Below are 12,767 nucleotides of genomic sequence, written 5' to 3'. Positions count from 1 at the left end.
TACTACTCAATTAAAAAACCCTAATATAACAAACCTGTAACAGTCTTGTTTTTAAAATTATTGTAAAGTTTAAATAATTATTCTGAATGACAATATTATGCAATCCAGTGAACTTTTCAGATATCTTGTCATTAGGCACAGGACAGAGAGAGAAACCACTTTCCCCTACCGCAGCAGTTTATGATCACATTTCCCAAGAGGGAAGATAATTTTCCATGAATATTCTTCTATTTGTGAGAAATATATTTAAGATCCAAAATTACCATGAGCTTCTCCTGGAACACCTCCCTACTTCTTTAGTCATTCTAAATTTTCAGGGTCTGTTGCCTTAACACTTGAATAATGTGCACTGGGTGCTTGCTATACTGGTCTTGCTTTATTTAGACAATAGGAACCTTTCTTGTTTAAGATCTTGTTTTCTATCCTATTTTTATTTTTCAAAGAGTTCAAGATTTATGACATTGTTCACCCTTCCTGGTCTTCTTCATTAAACCAGTTGCACTATAAGACCTAGCACTGGATATAGTTTACTGCTTTCAGTTAGAAAAACAGCTGTTATACACATTTTTATCTCCAGTCAAAATATTTATGACCAGGTTGTTTTTTGTTTTTTTTTTTTTAATATGAAAAATAAAAAATAAAAAGCAGCATTGCAAAACTATAAAGACAAGAAACATCTTGAAAACTTGGCAGATCTTAATTAACTTTGAAGCCAGTTCCCACAACCAGGAATGGAGAAATTACATGGCTTATAGTGATGGCATTTGGGTTTTGCCTTTTTTTCTTTTACATGTTCTTTATATGTTACATATATATTTGTAACTCTGTCACCTATTGTATTAGTAGCTAGTTTTCCATGGTACTTTTCCATGATCTTTCCCTAAGCAGAAAGACAAAACAAAATCCAGAGCTCCAAGCCCTGGGAAGCACAAGGCCCCCTGCTATCTTGGTTCTTGCTGGGAACCAAGGCTGAGAACAACTCCTCAAGATCCATTCTCATGGACAAAGTACAGCTAGTGCTAAAGGAGGGACTCAAAAGATGGGGCTTGACCTGGGGGGAATTGCATCACCACTTGTCCTCCTAATTGGTGCTTTTTATCAATTATGCTAATTTCCTAAAACCTATAAAAATGTACTTTCCCTGGGGGAAAGTGGACTTTTGTGGACATCTTTCCATAACTGCCCCTGAAGGCCTTCATTAAAGATCGTCTTTTACATTACTGCCTTACTAAAATTATCTCGAGTTTCATTTCCAGGTTGGGCAAAAGGCAACAGTTATACTGGAACCCCAGATGGGGTGGATCTGGTACCCTTCCTCTGGACCAAAAACATCCAACAAGGAATTCTTTGCTACTGGCAATCAAAAGAATTCCCTTTTTTAAGGAATGAGGTTGAGACACCATGGTTCCAAGATCCCGCTGGAGGTAATACAAGGTAGCTATTTTTGTTGCATAGTACGTAGTTTGTACCTGCGTGTGTATTGTGTGTTATTGTATATCTGTTTAAAATCAGTAATTGCTAGTAATACTGGGACAACCCGGCGTGGTACTGGAGGAATTTGCTTTTGGAGTGGTTTCTCAATATTTTTTTTTCTTTTGCTGCTTTTCCAACCTGCCCCAGATCGGCTGGGGGGGGAGGTGTGAGGTGTGGGGGGAGGGAGGGAGAGTGTGTGTGTGTGTGTGTGTGTGTGTGTGTGTGTCTGCCATCGGCTGAGATTGTTCACTGGTGGAGAAAAGCAAACTACAATGCGAAGGTTTATCCTGTGTTTAACACGCGTAGGCTTCGAATAGAAAGTGGGCGAGGCCTGGCCTGGGGAGGCCTGGCCTGCTCCTTGGTGGGAGAAGGGGAAAGGGCCCCTCCTACCCACAGGTTGGCAGAAGGAGGGGAGATATCCCTACTTCCCACAGGTTGTTAGGAGAAGGGGCAGAGATCCCTACTTCCCACAGGTTGTTAGGAGAAGGGGCAGAGATCCCTACTTCCCACAGGTTGTTAGGAGAAGGGGCAGAGATCCCTACTTCCCACAGGTTGGCAGGAGGAGGGGAGAGGTCCCCACTTCCCGCAGGTTGGCAGGTGGAGATATCCCCACTTCCCACAAGTTGGCGAGAGAAGGGGAAGAGATCCCCATTTCCCACAGGTTGGCAGGAGGAGGGGAGAGATTCCCACTTCCCACAGGTTGGCAGGAGGAGGGGAGAGATTCCCACTTCCCACAGGTTGGCGGGAGGCAGGGAAGGAGCCCCCACTTCCCAGAGGTTTCACGGAGCGGCCGAGAAAAGCTGGACTCGCAGAGGAGGGGGTAAGCGCCTCCACCTCCTATGTTCCATCTGTGGCAGGTTTTTTCAAGATTTTAAGTGAGGAACGGCTCCCGGACTCCCGGGGCCGCTCCGCAAACGAGGAGGTCACGGCACCCGTGACAGAAGAGAGGGACTGGCCGCTCTGAAAGGAGCCGAGGTGACTGCTGCCATTGCCCTGGTAATGGCCATGGGGCGGGGAGCGGTCCTTGCTCCGATGTGGGCAGGCTCGCTCCCCGCCCCTGGGCCCCGCCCGTGCCGGCCCGGAGCGGGCCGAGAGTGTGAAATCTGCGAGTGGGAGCCTCAGAGCCTCAACACCCTGGGCCGCAGCGATTTTGCTGCTGCGGGGGACGGGAGAACAGGCAGAGTTGAGCCGCTCGAGGAAGCTGATGTCACCTTTGTAGGCGGGGGCGACTGTACCGCAGTTTCCACAGTAACGAGTTTTGTTTTAGAGAGGCCCGAGAGCGGCTCTGCCCGCATCGCGCGTCCGTCCCCGGGCCCTGCGGCGGGCAGCGAGCGCTCTTTGTCTGCGCTGTTAGACAAACAAAACGAAAACACCGGGCCCAAGGAACAGGGAGCCGTTTTCCAAGCTTCTTAAAACAGGCTTTAAGTAAGCAGAGTCCTGTATTAACAAATACCTTAGAATGGAAACTGAGCCAAGATAACTGAAAAGGCTGTTAGTGCCAGAAGGGTAAGAGACATAAGAACTTTCTTTCAGCCTTTGAAATATGAATTAGAAAATTTATCAGTGATTTATCAGTTTCGCTATTTGCCAGACTCTCCTAAGAAGGATTCATTGGGTTTTTGCAAAAGGAAGAGGGTAGCAGATAGTTTAGGATGGTTTACTGAATGAATATATACAAATATATACAATAGTATATACACCTAAAGTATTTATGGCTGTTAGCCATTATAATTTATTGAGATTGGAGGTGATTGATGGTAGGCTTTGCCTTTATATCATGTTTCTGTACATTATGTATAGCAAAACTTCCATCAATCTGGCTAAACAAGAAGATGCTTGGTCAACAATGCATTAAAGTACCTTAAATGTAATTTTAAACTGAATCAGCTACTTTATAAGAATCTTCTAGGAGGTCAATGAAGTATCAATTCCACGAATAATTTATGTAACATCCTAAATGATCAGATAATTATTCCCAAATGTGGATGTTTGACCTCATCATGATTGTGTTTATTCTGAGTCCTCCCCTCCTTCCCCCAACCCCAGCATTCAATCAAAGCACAAATGAAGAATATACAGCTGGCCATGAGTCATCCTAATGGCGACAGTTCAGTGAGCCACAGCTCTGAATAGGGGCTGATCATGATACTTCTTGGTAGAAACAATCTTGTGAATGGTCATTCTGGTATTTTTGTACCAAGTATGAGAGAGGTCCATGTTGGTCACACCTCCAGGTTGTTTTGCTGAATTGGGAACAGTGCTCCCTGCTAATCTTCCAACAAATAGTTGATGATGAATTCATTCATCTGTGACAGTTGGCAAAAAAACCCCAAACACAATAATTTTACATATCCAAACAGTATTCACAATGATCAAATAATCTTCTCTATAATAGGATAAGGGAAAAAAAAAAGAACACCAAACCAAATAATCAAACAAAACTTCTACCATTTTCAGTTTGTCCTGGTGAGGATGAGGTTAACCTGCCGATGCCTTCCAATCTCCAAATAAACTTTCAAAAAGCAAAGATGACCCAGTGAAAATCCTTCTTTTATCTTGAAAGATATAATTTCACTAAATTCCCTGTACCTAAGGGGTTTGGAGGAAGAAAACTAGGCTGCTTTCCATTGAAGTGTGATGTAACTCCTGCTATAGATACCTCTGGCAAGCAACATAAAGTACCCCAGCTAATTAAATTCAGTACTGTCAGTTTCCTCAGCAAAGATAGAAAGCAACAGATCAGATGTAACTTCACTACCTAAGAGAACTCTGAAGGGCTTCACTGTATTTTTTATGTCTGAATTATACTGTCTTACTCATTTGTCTACTGAAGAAATTCAGAGAAAACAAGCTCAGCTGGAGGTATGGAAGTCAGCCCTGCAGGCAGAAGATCATGGAACAGATCCCACTGGAAGAAATTTTGAAACATATGGAAGACAGGGAGGTGATTAGAGACAGCAAGCCTGACTTCACCATGGACAAATTGTGCCTTACTAATCTTCTGGCCTTCTATGATGGAGTGGCTCCATTGGTAGACAATGGAAGAGTGATGGATGTCATCTGCCTGGAATTTTGTAAGGCTTTTGATATGGTTCCCTAAATCATTTTTTCTGCTAATTTGGAGAAATACAGATTTCAGGACTGGACTGTTCAGTAAATAAGGAATTGTCAGAGTGGCTGCATTCAAAGAGTTGTGGTCAATAGCCCAGTGTCCAACTGGAAACCAGTGAGAAGTGATGTTACCACTCAAGGGACTGAATTGGGACCAATACAATCTAATATTATAACATTTCAAATCAAACAACACTGACAATGGGACTGAGTACGGCCTCAGAAACTTTGCTGATAACATCACACTGAGGGGTGCAGTTGATTGGTTTGAGGGAGGGGATAGCACCCAAAAGTACTTTAAAAGACTGGGCTCATATGACCCCCATGAAGTTCAAAAAACCCAAAGGCAAGGTCTTGCACCTGGTCAGGCTGGGTGAGGAATGGATAGAGAGGATGCAAAGGGACATGGGATGTTGGTAGATAAAAGCTTGGACATAAACTGACAATGTGCACTTGTAGGCAGAAAACCAATAATACCTTGAGTTGCATAAAAACAAATGTGACAACAGGTTGAAGGAGGTGATTATCCTCCTCTGCTCTCATGGTATCCCACCTGGAGCACTGCATCCAGCTCAAGCAAAGCATGGACCTATTGGAGCATCTGCAGAGAGCACAACAAAAACTGTTAGAGGGCTAAAGCTCTTCTCCTATGAAGACAGGCTGAAAGATTTGGGGTTATTCAGCTTGGAGAAAAGAAGGCTGCAGGGAGACTTTATTGCAGCCTTTCAAGACTTAAACTGGACCTGTAAGAAAGACCAAGAGAGGCTTTTTGCAAGGTCCTGTAGTGACAGGAGGAGGTGCAGGGGTTTTAAACTGAAAGAGGGTAGATCCAGACTGGACATAAGAAAGGACAAAAAGGGGTAGTGAGACACTGTAAGAGATTTCCCAGATTATCTGTGAATATCCCATTGCTGGAAGTCTTCAAGGTCAGGTGTCATGGGGCTTTAAGCAACCTGATCTAGTGAAGAGTGTCCCTACCCATGTCAAGGTGGTTGGCATGGATGATATTTAAAGGTCTTTTATTGTCCAAACAATTCTATGAAGTGTTGCTTCAACTTATGGGGGAGTGTATGCACAACAGAATGGACAGTTTGAACTGTATGTCGTTATCTTAATTTTTATCTGATGTAAGTAATCCCTCAGAAAGCTGAAAGAAATTATGGAATTCAAAGAGAATGAGGAAGAGGAAAGGGAAAATAGCAACATAGAAAATAGTATTTTGAATCCCATGATATTCTAGTCCAAAAAGTATGTCACTTCTGGTCTTCTGTGCATGGCTCTGATTACTTTGGGTCAGCCTGTCAAAGATATTTGGCACCCAATTAAATTTACAAATTAGGTGGGTACTGAAGTATTATTAATTGCAAGTCTTCTCAGCATTTAAGATGTCTATGAAAAGCCTAGCAAGTACCTATTTGCATAATCAGGAGTCTAAACAGCTTTGGAAAATATGCCTTTAACCTCTAAAACAGATTTTGAGAGAACCAAGAGCAGGCAGAAATGGTCAAATAGAACAACTAAGAACATGGAAGAGGATATGGATTTTAAGGAAGAAGAGATAGATGTGATGACAAAAACAAAGTTCTGACTGTTAGAAAAAGGGAGGTTTTATTTAATCTATCAGAATAAATAACCAAATAAATAAAACATAAAACCTGGCATATATAGAGGTTGCTATCCACAGAAGCTCTCCCTATTAAAAATTTGCATCTTTTCTTGGAGTGTGTTTGCCACAATATGTGTAAGATAGTACTTTTCAAAGTAAAACAAACTTCACAGTCTTTATATACATGATAATCATCACAAATTACAATTACGTGGGTTCAAAAAACCAGACCTGCAAAACCAACTAAATAAACCTCTCACCTTTTGATGTGTATAATAACCATTACTCTTACAGCCTGCAAAGGCAATCACAAACTAATGGAGTTAAGGGAAAGGTTCCTCTATGGTTCAGTTACTTCATCTTTGTCAACATTTCTTGTGCTTTGTGAATACTGATATTGGTGTTCAGCACTGACAGAGATTAGATATGATCTTAATGGACCCTGTCCAGGCTCCTCCAGCACAGAAAATGTCATGTTTACATGATGGTTTTTGATCTTCCCCTGCTCAGTAACATGGCTGGTGAAGGATGCAGTGGAGGGGTGGTGACAGTCCTGGCTAAGGGGTGTCCATTGGATAGAAGGTGAGGGGGGGAAGCAGAATGGAACAGACATCCTATTGTAGGAGAATGGATGCAAAGACAACAGGAACATTTTAGAGTGGCTGAAATTTATAATCATTGACTTTAATGATTCCCAAATTGCTGAGGTTGAGACAATCTTCCTGAGTGTTGATGTTGATCTGGCTTTGCACAAGTGATTTAATGCCTTTATACTTCAGTCACTCTAATACCCCATCCCCAACACATATATTCTTCTAGCACCAGTTCAGCCATGTGGTGAGATTGGATCTCCTCTTGCTCCCTGCATTTCCTCTATTTCTTTTTGCTCACATCTCTACTACACCATTGCATTGGTGTTGATCCTTCTTTCTTTCTGTCCATCAGTTTCTTCTTATTTCTCATCTGCTGCCTAACACACTCAAGGCATGTTAAGTAAATATTTTTGCTTTTTGTAAAAAAAAAAAAAAAAAAAAAAGAGAGTAAGAAAAAAAATAGATAAGGTGTCTAATTTTCGTCCTATTCTCCTGCACTGCAAGAAACCACTTTTTTCCCTTCCCAAGGCAGCACAAACAAGAGCAGACCTTTCTGAGCTATTCATACCTCCAAGTCAGGACCATAAAGCCCACATTGCCTTACTTTGGGCCATTGGGTCATCTAACACAGGCATAGTTTACAGGATGGAAATGTTTTTTGATAATTTCAGTGCTAAATTAGCATTGAACATGACTTAATAAATCAAGCAGTTTCCTGTCTTCTACAGGAGAAAGGCATTCACTTTTCTTACAATAGATGTAATCATTCAAGAAAAGTAATTTTGATGACAGTTCCAAGAGTTCTTGCAATGACACTGGCACAGTGTAGAATTTCATGTTAAGATTAGTTCTCCTAGCATCCTAGCATCCCAGCTCTCAAAAGCATCTTACCTTTGTTCTTTTACCTTAATTGACCAGTCATTTCTAACCCACCTTCACCTTAGAAACAATGCTTTGCTCTGCTTAGGCTTCCTGGTCTCCTGTTATTTCTTTGGGTCCACCAATTAAAGTACTTTTCTACTTTTGCCCTGGCTGCAGTGTGGAGTTGAACACCTGTTCCACTTCCCCCAGACATTTGCAAAGCAATCTCCAGTTGCATAGAGCTCCTTAATGCAGAAACACTTGCACTTTAGCTCTGAGGATAGCAGCTGAAATAGATGCAGACTATTCTCAAGTTCTTCTACAGAGCATTCCCAGAAATACCTGCGTTTGCTCCACCAGACTAACTAGAAAAAGCTTAAAAGAAAACCCACTGGCAACAACTTCTACTGCAGGCAGAGGCTGCATCTCTCCATTTAGAAATCTCCTTGTTCTCACTAGTGTAGCTTAATTTCAGGCTGCCTGAGAATGTGAAAGCCACTCACATCTGCAATTGCACAAAAAAAAATCCCTACTACCCCTTCTTTGAAATTAGAGGTCAGAGCAGATGTTTTCAAGAGAGCTATCAGACAGTGTATAAATTCTGGTTTGATTTACAGATCTTGCTGGCACAGTTCTGTCAGTGGCATTACCTTCAGTTATTCCTGCACAATACTTAAGTGCAATAAAACCTAATCCAAAGGCAAAAAAAAAAAAAAAAAAAGTCTTCCAGGACATCAAAGCTTTGTCACTGCCATGAGAAAATGTAATATCCAGCTTTAACTCACTCTAGATCATTACAATCCAAGAAATAACACAGGGAAAAAGCCAGAGAGACAAATACTTGGAGAGAAATAATGCCTTATTACAGAAGTGGAAAGATTTTCACTGCCTGTTCCTTTGTCTTTTATAAAAATATATCTCCTGATGCTGATGTTATACATTTATATTGAGAGTCATCTGAACACTGAGGTCCTGGCTATAATGTATAAATACAGATACAAGTACTATGGGAAAGTGACGATCTCCTACACAGGTCTTTAGGTTTTTGTTTTGTTTAAAGTATTTTTATGAAAAATTACCCAAACATGTCTCTTTTCAATATTTTAGTAGGGCAGAGGGTGTAGAAATGATGCAGGGCATTAACAAACAGAAGTTTGTGCCTAACTCTTTCTCCCAGCCCCATCTCTAACACATTTAAAAAGAAACCCTCACATATAATACCATAGTAGGAACACCTGGCTGAAGAAAAGACAGTCCCTGGGAAAAATATCCTGAAGTCAAGGAAATAGTAGGCCAGATTTTTATCTGTTGTGTGTGTAGTAAAATGTTTTCATTAAAGGAAATTAATTATGCCTATTTTTTACCCAGTAGTCACATCCAATGTGAGTCTCAAGAGCAGATATTGCTTCCTCTATCTCACTAGAGAAAAAGAAGTCCCTTTCCTGTTCCTGGATAGATAATGTAAAGATCTTCAATGGAAAAAAGTTAAATGGATGAGAACATTTAAACAAATATGTGATAAAGACAAGGTACTTAATTTTATTTTTGGTGATAGCACCACTGTCTGCAAACCATCTCATAGCTGCTGAGTGAACAGCTGGATCAGCATTCTCAAACTAGGAGAGAGAGATTTACCTGAACTTTTCTGAACAAACCTGCATATAACTGAGCAAAATTTTTTTATTTTATCAAAATTAATGCTTGGTGGAAACTGAAAATATTCTTATTCCTACAGATCTGGAGGTAAGATTCCTGGGGTCAAGACTATCAAATTGCCTTCACAAAGAGAGATGTCAGTGTTGGATAGGAGGTCCAGTTCCTCCCTGTTCTCTTTCCACAGACAATTCCAGCTAAAGTCACGTTCACAGTGACCATTTATCAAGTGAGCAGAATGAATAAAACTGGGTTCTGGTGGGCGGTTTAACTCCATGGCAGGTTGCCCCTTCTCTGGCTTTCAATTCCTTCCCCTGAAATTAAGCCTGTAGTAAAAGTGACCTGTCTCTCCTCATCCTTAAGAGGAGACCGTGAGTCCCAGGTGGTTTCAGGAGCTTTTGAGTTTCTTTTACGTATCTCCCTAAAAACAACGCTTGATATCTGATTTTTTAAAAAATTATTTACTTGTGCCTCAGGAGAGCCCACCTTTTTTGCAGTTCCTTTCTGTTCCACTCAGGTGTGCTGGAAAATGGGGAGTCCGAATGCTCGGAGCAAAGGTCAGTGAAGCATCTGCTCTCCCAGTCTTGTTATTACCAGCATGCTCTTGCCCAGCTTCTGTTGTTCCGGAAATCTTTCAAGCATATAATGGGTAAAGTTGCCTCATATCTAAACCTTCAGCTCCAGCTGACACCTCAGTAATTTGTTTCCCATAGCAACTCATTTGGGATTCTTGACCTTGATGGAATGGCTAATGTGGCCATGTGGCCAACTCGGCTTCAGTGCTGCAGAGAGCTTGCTAGCAAACCAAGACAAGTGTGTTTGTTTTTGTGTTTGGTGCCTTCATTTTATTAACCCTAGTTTGCTCTGGTTTCAGCAACAGTGGGTAATAGCAAAAGCTTTCTCTCAGATCTCTTAGTTTTAAAATGAGACACATTTCTTGTTTTAACAGGTTGATATAAAACCAGACACTGAGGGCACCTGCATTTTCTGAAGGTTAGATGGAATCAGGGTGTTTCTGGTTTAATTCCAACATCTCTTATAAGTTCCTTATGAGCAGCATTGCTTACTTTGCAGAGGCAAGACAAGAGCCAAGCAAATCCAGAACACAGTTAAATGTAAGTATTTCTGAGGATGGTTGTAGTATAATTCAGCTGGATGAAGTTCACATTCTCTTTTATTCCTTTATAAGAAAGTCTATCAGCTATATAATTAAGGAAGCAGTTTCTTATTGTCAATTCTCCATTGTCTTAAATAAGCCATGATTTCAAAAATACATTTCCTAAATTAACATTTTTCCCTTTTTTAAAAGTAGATAATGTTTTTAGGATTTGTAAAAAAAAAGTATTTTTATGAGACAAACATTCTTTATTTTTTCCCTGAAAAACAGGAGCAGAAAATTGAAAAAAAAAAAAAAAAAGAAATATTTTGCCAGAAGATCAGAAAATTTCTATTTAGAAATGCTTTAAGTGAACTTATGAACCAGTCAGTCCACTAGACTTCAGCTGCTCATGTCATGGAATGAATTTCCTGTTTGACTAAAATAACCAGAATATAGAGATGATAGTTTTAATAGATTAGACAGCCTGGATGAAAAAAAGAGTCAGAACATCATGAACAAAAGAATTTGTCATGGAGTTTGACTCACAAATAGGAAGAGGATATATCAGGTATCAGATGTTTAACTCACATAAAGCAGAGAGACAGCCTGACTAGATTTATTAATTAAAAAAAAAAAAAAAAACAAAAAAAACAAACAAACAAACAAAAAAAAACTAACCAAACAACCACAGGTTCTTCTTAATGAGATGCTGTTGAAAAAGAGAAAAAAATATAACTGAAAATATTTCCAACATTATGTGTTTGGTGACTCCATTTGAAAAAAAAAAAAAAAACAAAACTTGAATATTAAGCTGATTATAAAGAAAAAAGTATTTTTGATTTAAGAAGACGAATGCATGTTTGCATGTATGTGTGTGACAGGGAACATATTTCCTCCTCAGAGCTACACCAGGATTTACTGACAGAAAGGGGACTTGGATACTGCTGTCACATCCACTTGGAATCTGTCCAAGCAGCCCGGCTAAAGGGGAGCGACAGGCAGCGGGGGGGGCACCCCTGTGTGATTCCACAGATCTCCGGGTAGTGCCTCTGGAGGAACAACACTGAAGTAAAGAGGCTGACTGTTGTTGGGGGTAACAGTCCAGAAGTTTATTAGGGACTCTTCCAAGCCCAAACTGCTTCCAGGAAAACCAACCAGCAAGAGCCCCAAGAGCGCCTCGACAACATTTTATAAACAGGGGAGGGGAAAGGGGAGGGGAAGTCTCAACGGCCAATTGGGTAAACTTGAGGAGTGGTTCCCAGGATAATTGATAGGGGTAACAACATATCAGGGAAGATCAGGGGAGGGACCCTGGTTCTCGTCCAGTCACTCGACGCCCTTGATGGAAGTTTCCAAACGGTTGGGATGGGACATCAGCTGACAGACAAGGCACCAAGAAACCAGGGAGGGGACACAGGAATGACTAAGCATCTATGCTGAGTCAGGGGTCAGACTTAGGGAGGATGAGGTGACTTAGGACTTAGGACATGGGTGAGACCATTGGGGTAAAAATGGGGTACAGGAATAAACCATTCATATAACATAGGCATAACCAAACACAATACAACAACTCCACCTTTTTGTTTTAAAAAGGAAGGAGGAAGCACTTAATTCTAAAAAGAAGTGAACTCAACATGGGGCAGGTATTCAGAATCTGGATGTAAATCTCCAAACCATGGTTGTTGAGTTGGAGCCATTTCTTGCTGGTAGCTCTTCTGATGGTGTTTCTTCTGGTGGTGTAGAGATGGAAACTTGGTTTACTTCCACAAGTGGTGTTAACTAAATTAACGATCATTCTTTTTAGAACAATACAATAAACCCAACAATAGTGATTAAAAGAATAAACAAAACTAAAATTCCAGTTCGAAATAAAGATTGAACAGTCGGGTGACAGACAAGGCACCAGGGAGGGGACACAGGAATGACTAAGCATCTATGCTGCGTCAGGGGGCAGACTTAGGGAGGATTGACATTGGTGAGACCATTGGGGTAAAAAGGGGTTACAGGGATAAACCATTCATACAACACAGGCATAACCAAACACAATACAACAAGATACTGTAGGGGAAATGAGTTTCAGATCCTGCGTTAATGAATATGAGGTAATGAATGGTTAAACTCTGCTTCGTGCAACTGTTTCCCTGTGCAATCCTTGAAATTTCTTATGCTACAAAAGTAACTGTGAAAAAAAACCCACACAAAAATAGAAAGAAAAAAATGAACAGAGCTGTAGCCATCATGCAACATCCATCATACCCACAGGATAAAAACAGTGAGCAGCCTGTGAACAATAATTGTAACATAGACTACAGTCAGCAGAACAGCTGGAATGAGAAATCAATTATTCAGCTAGAAAAGACAATGTGCAATT

At 40.8% G+C, this 12,767-nt stretch overlaps 1 long non-coding RNA gene across 1 annotated transcript; it reads left to right on the top strand.

Moving 5' to 3' along the window:
* The first annotated feature begins 2,163 nt into the window (after positions 1–2,163).
* Positions 2,164–12,423, top strand: LOC128794573 (uncharacterized). Its single transcript, XR_008433192.1, has 3 exons — positions 2,164–2,979; positions 10,247–10,412; positions 11,298–12,423. It is a non-coding gene; the product is annotated as an uncharacterized LOC128794573 (long non-coding RNA).
* Positions 12,424–12,767: the final 344 nt, after the last annotated feature.

The sequence above is a fragment of the Vidua chalybeata genome, chromosome 1 (genome assembly GCF_026979565.1).
Source record: "Vidua chalybeata isolate OUT-0048 chromosome 1, bVidCha1 merged haplotype, whole genome shotgun sequence".
Classification (NCBI taxonomy): domain Eukaryota; kingdom Metazoa; phylum Chordata; class Aves; order Passeriformes; family Viduidae; genus Vidua; species Vidua chalybeata.
The sequence above is the reverse complement of the archived record's forward strand: the minus strand, read 5'-3'. Positions and strand labels throughout refer to the sequence as shown.